We start from the raw sequence: 21,916 nt of genomic DNA, 5'->3' as shown, positions 1-21,916 counted from the left end.
AGATCTCTACAAGGTCTTTTTAAAAACATAATACCTTATTTATTTATTTATTTCATGAGATGCTGAGGATGGAATTGAGTGCCTCATATGTGCTAGGCAAGTGCTCTACCACTGAGCTACAACTCCAACCCCTCTATAAGATCTTTACAAGATCTTCAGTCTTCATATTTTGATCACAAATATAGGAATCATTTTCTAAAGTCATATCCTCAGATTCCAAACTTGGCAAAGCAAATTTCACGTGTCTGTTTCACTTCTTCAGTGAGGCAACAGCCAAGAGCAAAGTCACGAAGGCTCCGCTTCCTTTCTGATCCTAAGCTCCTCCCAGGCCAACTGCAACCCCAGCTGGAGAGCCAAGGGCAGGAGCTCTGCATGCCCACGTCCCATGGCATCCGTCAGCTGGCACAGCAGCCCACCCCACAAACTCCCCTCCACTGATCAACTCCCCTGCCAAGATGCTGCCAAGGGGCTTCCTTGATTTTTCCCAGTAAACACTGTGCCAGTTTTCCTTAGGTAAAATGTTACATCAACACCAGATGTAATATCTAACCCCCTTTCTTTCAGATTACGTTCAGATCATCTTCAAAACCACAGTAGATCAAAAAGGCTCTGATTAACAACTTGCATCTTAATCTCCCCCTTCACCCAAGCCAAGCTTTGACCTGCCAACACATGGCAGCACTGACAATGCCACCCAGTAGGCAGATACCTGGCATGCGACACAGCTTAACTGCTGAACAAACGGGCAGACAGGTGAAGAAGCGCTCAACTTGGTTAAGCAGTTTGATCATAAGTAAACCCTCCTTTCCTGGCAAGAGTGGAGGGAGGCAGCTGGAGCACGGCTACACCTCCCTGCCCTGTGCTAGAGTCTCAACTGCACCTCTGTTCCCCTGTGCCTAGGCCTGGCAGTATGGCAGTCCCTCACTGGGCCCACACACTGAACGTATCGGGTAGGATCTGGGCTCAGATTTGGCCCTGCGGTTCCTCAGCTGCCACATTCGTAACAGTGTGTACATAAGCAAATACACCCCAAAATCCAAACAACTCATGTCAGGAGGATACTTTCAAATGAACTGGGATTTCTCTGAGAACAGCTTTTAATGAGAACTCAGGTTCAACTGCCTCTCAGGTAATCACAGCCCCCAAATGATCCAATGTGAATTATTCTGGGTGGGAGAGGGACAGACAAGCAGAAGAACCTGATCTCATGGATTCCTCCCGAATTCCCAGCTCAGACCAAGTGGTTTAGAGCCATCACCAAAGGTGGCCATGCTCGTCATCCAAGATGGACAAGCCACCACCTCCGGTTCATACTTTAGGGAGATAACGTGAGACGAAGACAGGACAAATCAAAAGTATAAAGCTGCTAGAAGTTGAAGGCTCACTATTCAGCCAAGGTGGTATTGACAATCCTATACAAATATTTGGCAAGGATTGAAGATGAGCCTGATACTTTCAGTCAGACCACAATGACCCCAAGTCAGCCGTCACTCCTTGAAGAATGACAGTGCTACCACAAGCCCAAATCCCTGGCTCAGAATGCAGGGGCATCTGCCCCAGGTCCCAGAGGCCCTAGTGGGGCGGGGGAGGCAATGGGAGAAATCAGGTCTATATTCTATTGAGAGTGTGAGATCCAGTTCCCCAATTTTTATTTTCATACTTTGCTGCCTATTTCCTCATCAGCAGATGAGGGGAAAAAAGGACAGGGGGATAAATATGTGAGTACTTCCAAGCTGAGCAACTTGGGATAGAGACTTAACCTCTCTAAACCTTGGATTTCACGTATGTAAAATGTGTACAACTCTGCCACCCACTATATCAAGTAAAGATTAAATAAGATGTTTTAAAAATGTTGTCACACAGCAGGTGCTCAATAAAGAACAGTTATTGTGTGCTGGCTGTGGTGGCGCATGCCTTGAGTTCCAGCTACCCAGCAGGCTGAAGTGGGAGGAACACCAGGGCCCAAGAGTTCAAGATCAGCCTGGGCAGCATAGTGAAACCCTGTCTCAGCACACAAAAACAGTTGCTGCCATTTTAACCTGCACACTACCAATCCTTAGAAACAATACACTTGGGGCTGAGGTTGTGGCTCAGCGGTAGAGCACTTGCCTAGCATGTGCAAGGCCCTGAGTTCGATCCTCAGCACCATATAAAAATAAATAAATAAAATAAAAATATTGTGTCCATCTACAAAAGAAAGGAAGGAAGGAAGGAAGGAAGGAAGGAAGGAAGGAAGGAAAGAAGGAAGGAAACGAAACAATACACTTAAGAAAAAGGATTTGCCCCTATGGGGATTCTCCCCCACATTACAGTAAGGTCTGCTACAATACTGTGATAAGTAACTCGTTCTCTCAGTGCAACTAAAATGAAACCTCACAAACGCACCATAGGAATAACATTTGGATTGTGGAAGGTGACATAAAGCAGAGAGGTAACACTGTGGCTAGGGGAAGTGAGGAGTTCTCAGGAGCGCCCTCCCCTACATGCCAGAAACTACTGGACACAGTGTAGAGCTCTGCGGAGTGTTGCCGACTTCTTGAGGGAGAGTGTTTTTGAAGACAGCAATGGCAAAGCAAGGAGAGGCCACAGAGCCCTGTAATGGTGCATCCACCCACCCGGGGCGAGGCTCTAGGCTTTGTGAATCTGTCTGCTGGGAGGAAAGTCTCATGTTGGTCACTTCCCTCCTGGAGAAAAACACAACAATCTGAGGAAGCTCCAAGCGCTGTGGGAACACTCTAAGTGGGAGCCATGGCTAGGTCCAGTGCACGTACAAAGGGAAGGAGCGGCTGGAGGTCAGCCAGCAGGGTGCGAGGGGCAGGTTCTCAAGCACTGTGCTGGGTCCTCTAGCCTCTGCTTTGGAGGGAACGTTCTGCCTGGCTCAGGAGACATTAAAGCAAAGGCACTTGGTGTTGTGTGTCAAAGGAAGTCAGGGACTCTGAAACTCACAGGTCAGTCTGAGAATCACAGCTGGAGGGGCCTCACACCATCAGCTTAACCAAGAATCACTCACCACCACTGCCATCAGCACTGAGCGGTACAGGGCAAGGAAGCACCATGACCTCCTTTAAGCCAGGAGCACGCAGGACAGGAGGGGCAGCACATGTACAGACCCGGTATGAAGGAGGGAGGTGGGTGGATCAATAGGCCAGCACCTTGCAGGCCATGGGCCTTGGGGGTTCCTAAGACATGTGTTCATTTTCCTGGGAAGAGGTCCATGGCTTTCCCCAAAGTCTTGAAGAGTTCAAAAAGCTTAAGAGCCACTGAGCTCATGTGACTCATTACAACAAAATGGGAAAACTGAGGCCCAGACAAGAAAGCCGTTTCCCCGAGGCAACTGGAAAGCCCATCACCCCAACCTAGTGTGGGGTTTCTACAGCTAGCCAGCACCTTGCTTCTGCAGGAAATGTGTCAACAACCACAAGTGCCAAACCTCACTGAGTTCTGATATGGGACCCCACCCAGGTTACTGTGCCCACTCAGGCAGGCCCAGAAGTGATGTTCCACAGCTACTGTCCAGGACTGACCTCAGTGCTCAGGCTCAGAACTGTCCCTCATCTCAGACTCAAAGGCCCTCAGAGACAGCTCCTAGGTCTTCAAGGACCTCTGGCGAAGGTCCTCCACATAGCCCTCACCAATATCCAGATCCAGCCTTCTGATAAGCTGCTCATCTGTGAGTCTTTCCTAAGCAAAGCGCTGGGCAAGGAACTAAGGCTAGCCCCAGAAAGGAAAGACCACACCTCCCATTCTCCAATTCCACATGGAATTGAGAGGAAGACATTATTTTCAAAAAGTAAGCACAAATTATAAGTTTCTCTGACACTTTTTCATGTTGGGACTACTTGGGGGAAAGTTTAAACATGTGTGGAGAACACTCCTTAAACTCCTGATGCTTCCTGGAGGCCCAGCAGGATAGCTCAAGGGCCTCAACTGGCTCAAGGTTTGTGGAGCTACCTTTCCAGCCTGGGCTCTGCTTTCCTCATCTGAGTCTGCTCCTGCCTGTGTGGGTGTGCAGGACCTCACTTCCTCCTCTCCAGCTAACCAGTGACACCTACGACAGATGTCCAGCACATTCTCAAGGAAGCCTTAGGGGTCCCACAGTCTCTGCTTCATGTGACAATGACAGCATCAGGAGAGGCAATACTCATGCTGGGGAGGCCCCCACAACCCTCCACCCCTCCCTGTAGCCCAGCCTCCAAGCCCTGCCTGCAACCACTCATTACTTCAGAGGCAAGGTGAAGCACTGAGCACTGTGGGCTGGATGCAAGACAGCAGCTGTTGTGCCACTGCCAGCACTGCCCTGGGCTCAGGTGAAGGCAGCTGACAAGGGGCTTACCTCCAAATGAGGAAGAGCATCACAAAAAAGAAACAAGATACATGCTTCATTTAAAAAAATAGCTGGCCTGAGGGTATGGAAAGTGCTGGAGTGTTGCTGCAGACCTGTGGTCAGGGAAGGTCTCTGCGGGGGACTGCGGGGAACCTTTGAAGCTACCACAGGTAGCCCCCACAGGTAGCCCCTGTGGGACCCCTAAGGCTTCCTTGAGAATGTGCTGGACATCTGTCGTAATGTCACTGGTTAGCTGGAGAGGAGGGAGTGAGGTCCTACACACACACAGGCAAGAGCCGACTCAGATGGGGAAAGCAGAGCTCAGGCTGGAAAGGAGCACATGGAAGAGCTCACATTTCTCAGGACTCCTTATCTAAGAACCTTCCCTGTGTGTGAACTTACAACCCCAGCACTGGATCCATTTTATCAAGAAGAAAGTGAGTTTTATCTGGGCGCAGTGGCACATGCCTATAATCCCAGGGGCTCAGATGCTAAGATAGGAGGATGGCGAGTTCAAAGACAGCATCCACAAAAGTGAGGTGCTGAGCGACTCAGTGAGACCCTGTCTCTAAAGAAGATACAAAATAGGGCTGGAGATGTGGCTCAGTGATCGAGTGCCCCGAGTTTAATCCCCAGTACCAAAAAAGCAAAGAAACTGAGTTTTGAAAGTGGGAGGGTGAGAAACCTTCCCAAGGTCACATGATAGCCAAGGGTGATCAGCATTTGAGCCCAGGTTTTGACCACACCTCTCAGCAGTTGTCCCACAGTACCTGGGGGAAGGGACATTCCAGGCAGAAGGCATAGCAAGAGTGGAGGCTCAGAGGCAGAGCAGGTTAAGGAAGGCACAAAAGCCCATGGTTGGGGAGGGCCCAGGGACTGGAGAGCACTCTGGATTTTATTCAAATGGTGATGGGAAGCTCTGGACAATTTTGAGTGGGACAATTTGATCAAATTTACCCTCTAGGTGTTGAAAGACAAATGGGCACTTGTGAGCCAAGAGTGGAAACCAGGATAGCAGCTAGCAGCCTGGACCTCAGCAGAGGGGGCCTGAGTGGTCGAGCCAGGATCCACTTTAGTAAACCCAGGAGGATGTTCTGGGGATTGGGTGTGGCCTGTGGGAAAGGAGTCAAGGATGAACGACTGGGTAGAAGAACAGACAGGGAACCCAAGGAGCCAGCAGGCAGGACGTGAGGTGCAAGACCAAGGGCTCAGATAGGCACATGAAGTCTGGATGCTTCCAAGGCATCTGCTGTAATCTGAATGTCTTCATTCATCCAAAATTCATGCTGGAGCATGACCCCCACGGCAGTGGTATGAGGAGGTGGGGCCTTTGTGAGGTGCACAGGTCATGAGCAGAACCTTCATGGATGGGACTGATGCCCTTATAAAGTGACCATACAGGAAGAAGATGCCAACTGCAAACCGGGAAGAGTGCCCTCCCTAGGCACCCAACTGCCAGGGCTTTTGATGCTGAACTTCCCAGCCTCTAGATCCTGAGAAGTGATGCCTGTAGTTTATAAACCAACCAGTTTATGGTGTTTTTTCATAGCAGCCTGAACAGACTGAGACACTGTCCAAGTAGGCAGTTCAGGAGAGACACAGGCTGGAATGCACAATTGGGAATGGCCTGTATTTAGAAGGACCTGACTGCCTAGAAGAAATCAGAGATCTCAGCTCTAGGATGTTCCCAAATGGAGAGTTCAGAGGGAAAGAGGATCCCCAAAAGGAAAGCTGGGAGGAAGAAGTCTCCTTTTATGGAGCACCTGCACATTAAGAAAGAACTCAGAAGCTTGTAAATGTTTTACCACAGTGCTTTTAAAGCACTGATGCAATGTGTGACTTTAAATGTAATTTAAATTTTAGAATTTTGTCTCGAGTTCTGGATGCTTGGTTTTTAAATGTCTTGCTTATCATGATGAGTAGCATGTCATCCTAATTAATTAGCTAGTATCCCAAGGCACAATATACATAAGTGTGAGATCCATCAGAGCTTTCTCCATGGCTGCTAAGCTCCTGACCACCCTCCTGTCAGAACGGATTAGATCACTGTTGTCGCCCTCTCATATGGCTGGCATGACACTCCTGCTGAGAGCAGAAGCAGCTTTCTCGGATTCACTACCAGAATCTCCAGCCTATGATGTCTTTTCAGGAAATTTTTCAGCTACCTCTCCATTTTACCAGGGTTTGTTTCAGTTCTGGGTAGTGGCTTCAACCCAGCTCTCCCACTGGCCAGCAAGTCACACAAGCCCTTGGGGGCCTCTGTTTTATCATCTGAATAATGACGCCAACATGACCTGCTTACAGTGCTGCTGCGAGGACTGAGCGCACGTAGCCCAGCTCCTTGAGTGAATGCACATGAGTTGTCACGTAATCATCATGACTTCGATTGCTCTAAGGGAAACATTCCAGTTTTTAGTTCAGATCCCTAAGACCCTTCCTTTTCCTCTCCATACTTAGAGCATGGTTCCAAAGTGTGCCCTCTGTTCCTCAGCAGCACCAGGGAACTTTTTTTTTTTTTTTAATTTTAATATGTATTTTTTAGTTTTCGGCAGACACAACATCTTTGTTTGTATGTGGTGCTGAGGATCGAACCCGGGCCGCACGCATGCCAGGTGAGCACGCTACCGCTTGAGCCACATCCCCAGCCCCAGCACCAGAGAACTTATTAGAAATGCCAGGCCCTCAGCCAACCCAGCAACTTCCAGGTGCTAAAGCTTGAGAAGTATTGCGAGTACCCAGCAGGACTACCTGGTCCCAGATGATCCTGATCAGCACGGACTACATCAGCCTGTCACAAACACAAACTTTCCTTTTTGGCAGATTTCTTTCAACCCCAGATATACTGCTTGCAAAAAATGAAACTTCTCACAAAAATTCTACCCAATAGTCCCTTATACAGGCAAGATAAAAAAAAAATCCATATTTATTTATTTATTTATTTTTTTAAAGAGAGAGTGAGAGAGGAGAGGGAGAGAGAGAGAGAGAGAGAATTTTTAATATTTATTTTTTAGTTCTCGGCGGACACAACATCTTTGTTGGTATGTGGTGCTGAGGATCAAACCCGGGCCGCACACATGCCAGGCGAGCGTGCTACCACTTGAGCCACATCCCCAGCCCCAAAATCCATATTTATATAGGATTATTTTTCTAATTTTCTATGACTTAAATTGACACAAACACTAGTACCCTTTCCATTCATTCCAAAAATACGAGTGAAGATCTGATTAATCTTTATCATAAGGAACACACACTCTGATTGTGCTATGTATGTGGTTATTGTTTCTCAAACCAAATGTTCCAGGTTTTGATGCATCTACAATTTGAGCATGGGTACATGTACAAAGTAGCAGATATGCAGAGGGAGAAGGAAACCAAAACACAGCTCCACTGACCCTCCTGTGGCCCTTGGAGTGCAATTGTGCCTGCAGCCAACCCTGTTTCTGAACCACTCCTCTCCTGCAGCCCAGACCACCCGCAATGCATATCTGTGGAGCTCACAGCCATCAAGTGACCACTTTTTTGGTGTTTTCCCATCCATACCAGGATGCTCGGGAACATGGAGGGTGCTGTTAACCACCGTTCTAGAAAAGCAGCTGAGTGCAATCATTGCCCTGTCACAGCCCACACGAGCAGGGACCCTAGGAGTGATTTTCTTCTGGCATCCAGTCATCAAACTGAGGCCAGAACAGAGGTACATTTATAGGCAAAGATCCAGAGTCCACCTCTTCAATCACAGGCTGAGTCTGATTGAGAGGGGAGAGTTTGGGTCCAGGCATAGCAAGCTCCACCAGAGCAGGAACCTTGACTTGTTGCTCAGTGTCCCAAGTATCTCCTGCCAGGAACGGTGTAGAGCTCAAGTAACCAGCTGACGAAAGAGTCCTGAGGGACTACTTTGATTCTAAGACATATACTTTCTCAAAGTTTAACTTTTGAATAAAAGTATGTTGTTTTATAATCCACTTTATTAGAATATTTTCTTTTTTTGCTTCCTGATAAATTTTATTAAATCAATAATACATTTAATGCAGGGAACGGTGGTGCATGCCTGTAATGCCAGCTACATGGGAGGGTGAAGCAGGAGGATCACAAATTCCACATCATCTTAGGCAACTTAGCGATATCCTGTCTCAATATGAAAAATAAAAAGGACTGGGATACAACTCAGTGGTACAGCACTCTGTGTTCACTCTGTAGTATTGGCACATCTCACATGTGTTGGTGTGTGTCAACAAAACACAGCAACTGGTTATCACCAAGAGCCACATAGACATGGTAATGACACCAGTGGACCAGAGATGCCATCCTGGCAATCCCAGCTGCAATTCGTACACAGAGGCACCTTCAATCCAATCAGCCTGACTGGCCTTGACTTCGTCTGCCCAGATCTTCTCTCTTTCCCTCCTTCAAGCCAGTGATGCCTTCTCAGGAATGTGGCCTGCAGCCTGGAGTCCTGTCCAACAGTGCTAGAATGCATGCCATCTATGCCATCAACCTAGAGCAAGTACTGATGAAGGATCCAGGCAGGGCCTCAGATATTGGCTGTGGGAAGCTGGGTCTTCCTTAATAGCTGACCTGCTCTAAGTACCAGGCTGCAGCGCCCACCAGGGATGGGGCCCGACTGGGGATTTAGGCTCCTCTTGCACTGATGGACTGGAGGCAAGTGCAGCTTACCAGAGGACTCCAGGTGATCCCCTCTGTGGGGTTCTTTGTAGGGGCCAAGCACAGCTGAAAAGCCCAGGTACAAGGTGAGGAGAGTCCCATCCAGCTATAGGAGATTTACCCTAGCTGAGAAGCTTCCTGCCCCTCAGAGTCAGACATCTCTCCTAGCACACAGGTCCACCAAGGGCCATGTCTAAGGTTCACCCATGCTGCAGCATGTCAGAATTTCCTTCCTAAGGCTGAATAATATTCCACTCTATCACACACGACTTACCTTATCCATCACCTGTCAACACACCCCCAGGTTGCTTGCACCTGCTGGCTCTTGTGAATAATACTGGTATAAAGATGGATGTACACATATCTCTTCAAGTCCTTGCTTCCAATACTCCTGTGAGTACATATGCAGAGGTAGAATTGCTGGATCACAGGGTAATTCAATTTTCTCTTTTTAGAGGAATCGCCATCCTGTTTTCCACAGTGGCTGCTCCAGGTTACATCCCCATCCTTGGTGCACAAGAGTTCTAATTTCTCCAAGTCCTTGTCAACACTTTCATTTTCAGTTTTTTTGAAAGCAGCCATCCTTATGAGTGTGAGGCAATTTGCAGCTCCCTAATCTTAGGGGTGTTGAACATACTTTTGTGTCATGCTGGCCATTTACAAAGCATCTTTTGAGTCCTTTGCCCATTGTTAAAACTTGGGTTTTTTTGTTGTTGTCGATTATCCAATGCCATCTTTATTTCCAGGAAACAGACAATTAACCAAGTCCAAACCAAAGTCAGGCAGATATATTCATCATGCCCATACAATAGAATACTACTCAGCAATAAGAAGGAATGGGCTAGTGATAAAGAAATGAGGAGGTGAATCTCAAAGGCAGGTATGGGGCAAAAGAAGCCATTGTCCACTGTCACACCCGAGTGCTGACATTTGTAAGGCACTCTGGAAAGGGCGAATCTGCAGGTGAAATGGAAAGCAGCACCAGCAATCCTAGGGGCTACAGAAGGGTTGGATTGTGGAGGTGCAGAAGGAGGTTCCCGGAGAGACAGACTGTTCTGCCTCCTGTCTGGGGGTTACACGAGTCTAAACATGTTCAAACTCCACAGCACTCTACACCCACAAAATCAATTTTGCTGTCTGTAAATTTTTTTAAAATCCTCATCCAAAAGCGGAAAGTTCCCCCTTCTATCCAACAAGCATTAAACAAGAGGCCTGCAAGCACTATCTCCTGAGACCCTTACAAAATCCCAGAAATGCATAACTACTATCATTTAAACTATGAGAAATCAACTCCTACTGGTTCCAAACACCCAAGATCCTACTCAGTCTCTCCAAGACACAGGGTGTTTGCAAATTATCATGATATGCAGTAGCAGGAATTTACAGCTGATGGAAACGGGCCTGCCTGCATATGATTGATCTGGGGACAGAGTACACAGAGCTCCCCTGGTACCAGTAGGCCCATGACCTTAAAAAGCTCAGAACCACTGTCTAGAGTAGGGTCCTCTATTATGGAGGAGGTTGAGGCCCAGAGAAGGACTGTGGCTTGCCCAGAAGGCAGAGTGACTCTGGCAGTGCCATATCCATTCTCTCTGCATCATCCAGAGATGCCACAGTTCAAAGCCTTGCTGATGAGAGTGACTTACACTCCCCCTGATAATTTGAAACCACATCATTTCCTCAGGGATAGATGCTCTGTCTTACCAAGGTGGGGCCATGGCCCCTGCAATCTGGGGCTGAAGTGTAGTCCAGGTCCCTAGCCAAATTCCTATCTTGTCCAATATAAAAACTTCATTCTACAAACCTGCATATTTAGGGTAATTAATAGCTCCTTGTGAACAAAAGAAACAAGGGCTGATCATGGAGAAAAGCATGCTTTTGATTCATGCCTTTGGTTTTGTGATGAGCTCATAGAATTAATATTTGTAAGGCACTCTGGACATGCCAGGACAGAAGTACAAGGTAGTGTGCTTATGCTAATCAAGTGAGAGGTTCTGTATCTCCAGGACCAAGTGATTACAGAAAGTGAAAGGAGCTGCTGGGCTTTGGACCCTCTGCAAACAGCACTCCCTGTGCTTCATGCCAGCTACACTGACAAATCTGCAGAGACCACAAACACTCTCAAGTTAGCCCAGGAGAGCATGGGTCAAGAAAGTGGCAGAACAATACAACATGATTCCTGAGCTTATCTTTTTTTTAAAAAAAAAAAAAAGAGAGAGTGAGAGAGGAGAGAGAGAGAGAGAATTTTTAATATTTATTTTTTAGTTCTCGGCGGACACAACATCTTTGTTGGTATGTGGTGCTGAGGATCGAACCCGGCACGCATGCCAGGCGAGTGCACTACCGCTTGAGCCACATCCCCAGCCCTGCTGAGCTTATCTTAACTGTGAAGTTAATCAAGGGAGAAAAATAGGGGTAAAAGATCACCCTGATGGCACTCCAGATAATTTGTAAGTTCTTTGTCCAGGAAAGTCTCGTATGGCTTGTGTAGTTCAACAGTCACAAAACAAAAGCAATGCCAGGTGCTCAATTCACCTCCAGAGCTGAAAAGATGGCTCCATCATCCCGAGAGTCATTCCTGGCAGGAGAAACTCAAGTGATATCTCTCAGGACAGAACAAAAGTGCATCTGCTGATGGGTCAGCACTGCTGTGGCTCCCACACAAGCCAGAGTGCACAAGCACAGGCCCGCTCCCCACACAGAGAACCAGATGATAAGACGGGACCACGAGTGGCTACACTTCAGTGCCATCTACTTCTCCCAGTAGCTGCCTGCTCACAGGCTTACCCCTTGATTGTAAAAGTCTGTTCCTTAGAATTCAATATTCTCAGATTTTGAGAGAGGGCGAGTGAGAGCACTAAGGGTGCAGTTTGGTGGTAAAGCACGTGCAAGGCCCATCCCCAGCACCACAGAGACTCCAAAACACAACAGCCAGAGACCGCCCTTTCTTCCGTGAGTGCTGAGGTCTGTTTTACTTACCACATTATTATTGTAACAGAAATGGCCACTTTGGAGCAGAAGGGACCTTACTTATGAACAAAGCACAGTCTTGCCCACTCCTCTCTCAAAACCACAAGTCAGGTGCTGGTCCCGCTTTCTCCATTTCACTGATAAAACTCTGAGGCTCAGAGAAGTGACTTTGCACAATATCCCTGGACAATCACATGAAAGAGTTGGAACCCAAAGCCCCAGCTAGGGACCTAAGGCCCAGACTCAGCCACTGCCTGGCACTGCTCCCAGGGGTACTGTAGAGCAAGGAGTACTAGGGAGACTAAGGACACTAAGCAATGCATTGGTGCAGACCTGGGGCCACAGAAAGTTCTCTTTCCTGCCCCTCACACGGGCTCATGCTGTCTCTAACACAGATGATGTGTGAAAGCCAAGATCCAGCCTCCTGCACACAGCACAGGCAACGGTGGGACTGCCAACTCCTGCAGGACACCAGCATTTCTCACCCTCTCTACCCCACTCGTGGAAAGGCTGCTTGCCACTCAGGACACTCAGCCAGTACTGGCTGGCTGGGTGGGTGGAGGGAACTATTTTGACTCACAAGGGCCACTTCCCACTGCTGCCCCATCTGCAAAAAGTTTCTCCAAGGCAGACTCTTATGCGATATTTCCAGTCAACATACTTCTGAAGCCACTTCTGTAACTAAGAAACCAGAAGTTGCTCTGTAAATCTGTAGGCAGAGGTGGAGCCATCATCACCATCCTGTGAGAGGCTGGAAAGCCCCAGGGGAGTCCCAAAGTAGGTTCCAAGCAATGACTATGGTGGTGCCCCCGAGACTCTGGAGCAGACCAGTGCTAGACTTTGGGGCCCAATGGAGGGAGCAGGGGGAGGGAAAGCCAGTCCCCTGCAATCTGAACTTGGCAAGTCAATTCCCCTTTTACTACATTTCTTTCCTCAATTGTCAAGGCCAGGCCCAGGCACATGCCTATAATCTCAGCTACTGGAGAGGCTGAGGCAAGAGGATCACAAGTTCCAGGCCAGCCTCAGCGACTTAGCAAGGCCTAGGTAACTTAGCCAGACCCTGTCTAAAAAAAAAAAAAAAAAAAGGCTGGTGATGTCAGTGGTGGAGCATCCCTGGGTTTAATCCTCAATATAAAAAAAAAGAAAAGGAAGAAAGCCTCTCAGGAGGATCTGCCCACCCCATTGAGTTTTGACAGAGGCACCAGAGGCTCAGAAAGGTAAACAGGACGGGCGTGGTAGCTCACACCTGTAATCCCAGGAGCTCAGAGGCTGAGACAGGAGGGTCTGGAGTTCAAAGCCAGCCTCAGCAATGGCAAGGAGCTGAGCAACTCAGTGAGACCCTGTCTCTAAATAAAATACACAATAGGGCTGGGGATGTGGCTGAGTGATTGAGTGGCCCTGAGTTCAAACCCCAGTATCCCCCCGCAAAAATGAAGGTAGGCAGTTTGCCCATGGTCTCCCAGCAATGTTAAAAACACCGAGATGCCTCAAGAAATGACATTAAACATGTGCTCAAAAGCAGGCAGGCAAGGCAAACCTTTGCTTCTGCCAGAAGGGTGTGCTACTGAACCTGGCTAACAGGTGCCCCTGGGCAGCAGTCCTCCTGTCTATATACCGAAGGCAGCTCTGCCCTTCACCCTGATTGGAGGACTTGAGTACAATTTATGTGGTTGGCTAATTTAAGAATTTGGGTGCAAAAGGGAAGGGCTACAATTTGATCCAATTAAGGCTGAATACCATATTTTGAGAATGGACTACCAGACTTTCTGTTTCCCACAGCAAGAAGCAAGGCTTCCTGAGTCCTTTTGGCACAGACTGAAATATAGCTGTCTCCTCAAGCAACCCACCCAGTATTATCCAGGCCTCAGAGCAGAGGGATCCCTGCTGGTAGAGAATGGTGCACAGGAACAGTGAAAACAGATGAGAGTGAATACTCCTAGCCTTTGTCCCAGCTTTGCCCCATTCAGTATAAAACTCTGTCAACTACTCTCAAAGAAAAGATCATGGCTTTGCTCCTTCCTCTATGGAATGGGAACAGTAGTGAGACCTTTCTCCTAGTGTAAGGATTAAACCACATGTGTAAGACACAGGACAGAGCCTGGCACTGGCACGTGATGAGAGTCTGATGTAAGCTGGTACAACTATTTTTATTTATTATTGAAAGGAGGGGCTGAGAGGAACCATGCCTCAGCCCGTGCACAATCATCATCTATGTGTTCACAACCAGTCACTGAAAGAAGGAAGGCACAAGTGATTATCCATAGCCAGCAAATAAATACGATTGTTTCCTGCTAGGGTTTTTTTTTGCTTGCTTGCTTTCGGTCAGCTGAATGGCTCTCCACTGGACTTAGCTTTCCTTCCCATCCCATGTCCTTTATTCTCCCCAACACTGAAGTGTCACACTTGAGCTGTCTGACGCAACGGTGTGCGGTTGGGAGCCACGTCTGCCAAGCCCACACCAATGCCCTACATTTTTAAAAGCTACAAAGCAAATGCCTGAAATTGCCTTGTGCCCATCCCTGGGAAGCAGCACATACCATCCTGTGCAGGACTCATTCCTAAACTTTAAAAGCATGACAGTTTGGGCTGAAGTGGAAGTGGAACTCAGTGATAGGGCGCTTGCCTAACATGCACAAGGCCCTGGGTTCTATCCCTAGCACCCTTTAAAAAAAAAAAAAAAGCAGGGCAACATTTCCTAATCACAAAACTTTATTCGACATGAAATGACTGTGGTCTGGCAGTGAAGGAAAAACCAAAAGGAAGACCTCCTTCAGGGACCAACAGGTAGAGCAGGCTAAGGTGCCATGGGGAGGAAAGAGCAGTCTACAGGTGGCAGCAGGAGGGACTCTCTCAAACCACAGCCTGGAAGAAAAAGGGGCAACAAAGAGAAACTGTGACCATCAGAAACAAGATTTCTAGTCCACTCAAGCAAGTGCACTATGTCTCAGCTCACAAAAGAGGAAGGCATGGCAAGAGCTGTCCAGGTCCCCTGACAAAATGAAAAGGGGAGCCAGAGGGATGCCAGTAGAGGGCTCCTCAGCCCCTGCCCTCAGTACTGTCCAGTCACCTATGAACAGATGAGGAGGGAGCTGGTCCTCAAGAATGTTTCAAGACCAGCTAAAAAAAATTAAAAAGTAATGACAGATTCCTGTTCTGGTGCTAGTTATGGGGGCCAGGCTGGGCAGAGTTGGCACATACCTTGTGAATGTACTGGCAAAACTACAACCACTCCACACAGAACCAGCATTGCCCAAGAGTACTTTGTTTCTGTGCAAGCTGTCATCACAAATGGAGCATGTGCCATGTCAGAACTGGGCTGTGGCTCCATCTGTCCCATGTCTAGAGTTCTGGGCCTTACCACTGAGCTACACCCCAGCTTTTTATTTATTTATTTTTTAATGCTGCCCAGTATGGCCTTGAACTCCTGGACTCAAGTCATCCTCCTGCCTCAGCCTCCATTAGCCAGAACTACAGGTGTGCGTCTTAACACACCAGCTTAGGAATTTTAATCTCAATATCATTGTTGATATTCAAGGACTACATGAAAACACCAGTTAATGTAAGTAGTTAACACAGATTCCCAACTCTCTGCACTCTTTATCAAAGCACTGATCCTTTTAACTTCCCAGGACACAGCCTGACTGGCTCAGCAGGGCTGGGAGTAGCTCAATGGTAAAGCAATTGCCCAGCATGTATGGGTTTGACCCCCTGCACCAAAGAAATAAAGTATTAAAGAGGATCAGAGACTTTAAATTAGGTCCCTAAGTTCATTCTATATTCCAATATTCCTTTAATAAGTATGTATGCAGCACCTAATGTGTGCTAGGCTTGTGGTAGCCCCCCAGTGGTAGACAGGTACACTCCCTCATGAAGCTAATGGTCTATTTAAGGCTGTATTTGTTGATTTTTAACTTGCATACAGGAAACTGGCGCTTTGAATTCTGAATGAGTTAAACAATATCATTCTACCCAAGTGTTTACTTGGGGCCTTTCCATGGAATTTACTATCTGCTAGAGGAAGAGAAGGCACCAAGAGCTTGTAGGAAGTCGGTTTTGGTGAGGGCATCCAGGAAGTTGGTTTTCACAGTTTGGTGTATGTGTGTGTGTGGGGGGGGGGGGGGGCGGTGGTTCCAAGGAGGAACCTCAGAGCCAACTGCTGAGCAAGGACTGAAGTGGCTTTCCCACTAGCTTCTATGTAATGGCCTTCTTCTATACAAAAAGGGATCTGCTGCTTTGGAAAAAAAACAAAAAACCTTAATCCAGAGCTCACCCCTTCCTGGAGAAAATGAGACCCCCCCCCCCAAAAGGGAAAACACCCAAAGACCAGGTCTCATGTGGTCTAAAACAAAGGACTAGAAACTAAGTTGATAGATCCCTTAATAATTCAAACCGTGGATTTTACTTATTTACTCATAAAACAGCCTTTGGGGCAAGGTGGTCTGAGTCAGACACACACCTGTCCCAGGAGCAAAACTGCTAGCCTGAAGCCACGGGACAGCGAGGTAGGCTTGGCTTCTGTTGCTAGGCCTCTCCCCTTTCCAGGGTGTCATCTTATTATGGCAACAGGCAACACACTGAGGGGACTGAGGTAAGACCCAGCCTGACGTCCAAGGAGATGTGCAATCCGAGCTAACTTGGGAAATGATTTTTCTGCAAGCTCATACATGACTCATCTTTATGAGCCTCCTATCAGGTCTCCTGGCTACAAGGAATCCCATTCAAACCACTCTGCCAACAGCTGCTCAGCAGACCAGGAAACATTTGGGGTTGTTGTGGCTGACTTTTTAAAACAGGTTTATCTGTGTCAGTACTCTTTCTTATCTCTTTGTAGCACTGTTGATGCTACTGGTATTATAAATAGTATATGCAACCTAAAGATCAAGTTGGGCCTACCTTAATTTAATTGGCAGTTTTGTTGTTGTTGTTGTTGTTTTCCTGAGATTAAAAAGAAATGTAGAGGAAAGAAGGAAGGAAGGAAGGAAGCAATGTAATTTCTTTCTTTCTTTGTAGTGTCTTGTTTTTATCATGGGCCGCAGCCAGGTAAGGCCCAATGGTAGAGTGCTTGCCTATCATGTGCGAGGCACTGGGTTTGATCCTTAGCACACATAAAAATAAATAAAATAAAGGCACATCAACAACCAAATATATATATAAAGAAATGTAGAAGCATGAACCAGGATATAGAAAGCTGCTGTGTAGGGGCTGGGGATGTGGCTCAAGCAGTAGCGCGCTCGCCTGGCATGCGTGCGGCCCGGGTTCGATCCTCAGCACCACATACAAACAAAGATGTTGTGTCCGCCAATAACTAAAAAATAAATATTAAAAAAAATTAAAAAAAAAAAAAGCTGCTGTGTCACCAGCAACTCACAGACTCTAACGGCACTCTGCAGAGACAGAGAGAGGGCCAGTTCCCCATTTCACTTCCCTAGAGTTGCCATCTTGGGCAAGTAACCAAATTTCCCTAGGCCTCAGCTGCCTGCAGGTGCAAAATGAGGATCTCTTCCCTGCCTTCACCCTCAGGGCTGTCATGAGGATGAAGTGAAATGAGGTAGTCTATAAATGCATTTGAAAACCATAGGAAATTGCAGAAATGTCCCGGACAGTCTTACCCCTGGATTTCCACCTTGAGAAGACCAGCTGTCCGCAGGCTCCCAGAAACCATGGGCATCACACAGCAACTGCCAAGGAGGAGGAACTTAGAAATTGTTCAGGGAGCAAACAGTGAATAAGGAGCAGGTGCCATGGACAGGCTGTACTGGTAAACTGAAACCTGAGGAGTTTAAAACTGATCAAAATGCAGTGATTGGTAATCTAGGAGGCCCTTTCTTAGGTCACCAAAAATGTGCAGCCCCACCTTTGACAGTACTTGTACTTTTAGTATCTGTTCTGAGAAGATACAAAATAATGTACTGCTAGTGAATCAGTCACTGTACATTTCCTTTCAATTCGAAGTAAAAGCATCTTTAAACACTTGAAAAATATAGCACAGGACTTTGAGACCCCACAGTAATTCTGTGTGCAGGCGGTGTGCTACGCAAGGCTGAGGCCAGTTTGCCAGCCCCACAGAGCTTCACCAAGGCCACAAGGAGCTAGTGCTGGCCAGAGGGTTTGGTAAGTAATGAAACTCATTGGCAGATTGTGGTTTGCAGGCAGCACAGAAAGGAAGCAAAGGAGAAAGAAGAAAAAAAGGAGAACGGGAGGGAGGGAGGATGGAAAGAGGAAGGAAGGAAGGAAGGAAGGAAGGAAGGAAGGAAGGAAGGAAGGAAGGAGGAAAAATCAAAGGAAGGAAGGAAGGAAGGTAATTTCTTCTTTCTTTGTAGTGTCTTCTTTTTATCATGGGCCACAGCCAGGTAAGGCCCAGAAGATAAGGCCCCTTCTGTAACCCAAGGACTATAACTCCAGGCCTTAGGAGGTGCTCATAAACTGATAAACTGATGCAGGAACTGAACAGAGGGAAGGAAGGAGCTCCTGAAGCTCTGGTGAGTGCAGCCAGTGAAACTCAGGTGCCCTCTTCCTCCAGGCGAGGAGTAGCTCAGGACCACTATCCTATAACTTCCCCAGCCTGAGGCCTGCCCAGTTCCCTACCAGATCTCTAGAGGTGAGGACAGCACCTGGCAGCACAGGAGCTCAATCAGTGCTAGATGAAGAATCAAATAATCAATCAACAAAGGAACAGAGCAAAAATTTCAAAGTCCATAAAAAAGCAAACAAGAATCATTTCTTCAAGGACAGGGATGCAAACAAATGTCCACAGTCCAAGTAGGCAATGAGAATCAGCAATGTGGCCATCAGGGGAAGTGATAGGAACTCCATGGATATGGCCACTTCCCCGCTCTGCCCTGGCTGTCTGACAGGCAGGAATGAGGGTTCAGGGTCACTAGAGATCCCCATTTTTCAAGAAAACCAGGAGTCTGAGATTTTTGAGCAATTAAATTTGAGTTTTTCCCTTCCACGGGAACAGTCGTGACAAATGGTCTGAAGCCAACTTGCAGATGCCAGTTCAGTCTTAAGCTTCAGAAACATTAGGGCACCAACTCTCCTCATTTCATGTTTTTGCTGGAAAAAAAGAGTGAGTCAGCAGAACAGGAGTGTCCAGAACCATGCTCACATGTCCCCCCAAAGTGGTCTCTGGGTCCAAACATTCCATCATGGAGGGGCTGTGCCGTCTCCCAGCAGTCTTACAGAACAGGCCCTTCTCAGCTCCTAAAAGCGTGCATCCTGGGGGTTCCCCAGGATACCTGGCCCCTCACTCCAGTCTCCTCCCCTCATGGCAGGCCCCTCTGGAACCCAGACTGTCTTGATCCACCACAGGCACTTGGGACAGCCAGAGGTGAAGCTTGCCTTTTTGTATCCCTATGAGGTGGCACGTCCTCTGGATGACTAGGCGAAGCATTGAAGAAGAGCTACGACAGAGGTGGGAAGATCTGCCCGAGGGGGAAGAGCCCTGCTTGCCAAGAGGCCGGATGCACCAGTCTTGGGGCTGTGAGGGGTATATAAACACCTTCCTGTTCACTCAAAACCCCCCAGTCCCCTAAACCCTGAGGAGTAGGAACTATTTTCAGAGGGCAGAGAGGCAAGCATGTTTCACTGTTTCTGTTGCTTCCAGGCATCAAAGTTGGCACAACTCAAATAGCAGCATGTTTGCAGGGTGTCCGACTCTGCAAACACCTGAGACCAGTCCCTTCAACAAAGGACCTCTCCTTCCAATCACACACTGCTCTGAGACTTAACAGCAGGAGCACTTGGAAAGTGCCGGTAGGGGCTGTGGCTGGGGCTCACCGGTAGAGTGCGCGCCTAGCACATGCAAGGCGCTGGGTTTGATCCTCAGCACCACATAAAAATAAATAAAGGTGTTGTCTCCAACTATGACTAAATATATATATATATATATATATATATATATATCTTTAAAAAAAAAAAAAAAAAGAAAGAAAGTGCCAGTAGGCACCAGGCATGGAGGCACACACCTATAATCCTGGTGATGCAGGAGTCTAAGACCCGAGGAGTTAGAATTCAAGGCCAGCCTCAGCAACTTAGTGAGACCCTGTCTCAAAAACAAAATAAATTAAAAAAAGAAAACCCTGGGGCTGGGGTGTGGCTCAGCAGTAGAGCCCTCACCTAAAGTATGCAAGGCCCTGGGTTCAATCCTCAGCACCACATAAAAATAAATAAATAAAACAAAGGTATTGTGTCCAACTACAACTAAAAAATAAATATTAAAAAGGAAGAAAGAAAGAAAACTCCAACAGAAGTCCTAACAGCAAAGTTTATCAAAATGCAAAGTGAGGGCTGGGGTGGTAGCTCAGCGGTAGAGCGCTCACCTGGCATGTGCGAGGCCCTGGGTTTGATCCTAAGCACTACTTAAAAATAAATAAATAAAATAAAGGTATTGCATTCAAGTATAAATAAAAAATAATTTTAAAAAAATGCAAAGCAAGCTGGCTGCAGTGGCACACACCTGTAATCTCATTGGCAAGGGAGGCTGAGGCAGGAAGACTGTAAATCAAAGCCAGCCTCAGCAATTTAGATAGGCCCTAAGCAACTTAGTGAGACCCTGTCTCAAAATAAAAAGTAAAAATGGCTGGGGATGTGGCTCAGTGGTTAAGTGCCTTTGGCTTCAATTCCTGGTACCACATACACACAAAAAAAAGTGAAATTCACCTGTAACAACCAAAATCACCAGAAAGGTTAACTTTCACTCACTCCAGGAGTGGCCCAACTTTCCTCAGCAGCTGTGTACAGACCATAGGAAAAGATCTGTAAGAGGGCTGGATCTCCTGTCAGCTCCATACCTATGGCCCTCAACACCCAGATGATATGCCATACCTGGTCTTGTTGACCTCAGAACTTTACCATCTGGCTAATTCTCACCAAATGCATCTTCCTCCTGCCCTTTCCACCGCCCCTGACCAGCTCCTTCCACTCAATCCTCTTTTCTCCCTTTCTACTGAGATATCCCACACTTCTCTTCAGAGCCTCACACTGTCCCTTTCAGAGCTTTTCTCACTCCTTAGCTACTAAGGCTCCTTACCTAGGCCCCAGCTGCCCTTTCTTGCAGCCTGGCAGCCCAGGAATTACTAGGTCAGCTCCCCACACAGGCTTCTGAGGACAGGCACTTACTGGGTTTTGCACCTACTACAGCCCATAGCAGAGGTGTGTCCTGAGAAGGCCTAAGGACACTCGAGGTAAAATGGACTGGTAGAAGAGATGCTCATTAAGGCTCATGTCATTCTGAGCTATGGAAAACAAACCATGGGTTGACGCATAATTTTCACTTTCTTCTATTTACTTTTCTATGATTACCAAGTTTTAAACAATAAACATAACAGTCTGACAATCAAAATCCAGTTAATGTTATTTTTAAGTATACTATACAAGTTTTCCAACAGTGCCATTCTGATGAGACACTATACTAGGAGTTCCTGAGAAATGCTGCACAGATGAACCAAAGATATTTCTGGACCAGCACGTGTGCAGGAAAGCGACTCATGGTCACCAGGCAAGGCCCTGGGGCTGGAGAACAGTGAGAAGCATACCCCAGAAATAGCACCTGAAACCAAGGGCCCCACTCCTGAGAAGGGTGCCCTAGGTTTTTGATCAGAGGGCCAGGCATGCTGTTCCCATTGCTGGGTTGAACCTCTCTGAATTCATAAAACTGGGACCATATTCTCTTTCACAGAGAACCTTCAAAGATTTAATAAGCCACACATTCAAGGGGCTGAGCATAGAGCCGGATATATAGCAAACCCTTAATAAAGGCTACAAAAATTTCCTTCCTGTGCTTAAACCGCAGGCTGCAAAAGTTGCATTGCCTTCTGGGTCTGCTGCAGAGATGCATGCCAGAAAAGTGTTCCGATTCAACCTGGAAAACATCACCGAATGCCACCGACCCCTTCTCAGCCGCCTGAAGTGTGCCCTGCATAAGCAGCTGCCAAGCTGAACAGGTATTTGGGCTCTAACAAC

The 21,916-nt window shown here is 47.3% G+C and overlaps 1 protein-coding gene across 9 annotated transcripts in view; it reads right to left on the bottom strand.

Annotated features, from left to right (window-relative positions):
• RAPGEF1 (Rap guanine nucleotide exchange factor 1) overlaps positions 1–21,916 on the bottom strand; it is a 127,962-nt gene that overhangs the window by 105,122 nt on the left and 924 nt on the right. The gene's annotated exons all lie outside the window — the stretch shown is intronic.

The sequence above is a fragment of the Spermophilus citellus genome (genome assembly GCF_964194105.1).
Source record: "Spermophilus citellus genome assembly, chromosome: 2".
NCBI classification, from domain to species: domain Eukaryota; kingdom Metazoa; phylum Chordata; class Mammalia; order Rodentia; family Sciuridae; genus Spermophilus; species Spermophilus citellus.
Note: the sequence above shows the minus strand (reverse complement) of the source record. Positions and strands in the feature narration are given on the sequence as shown.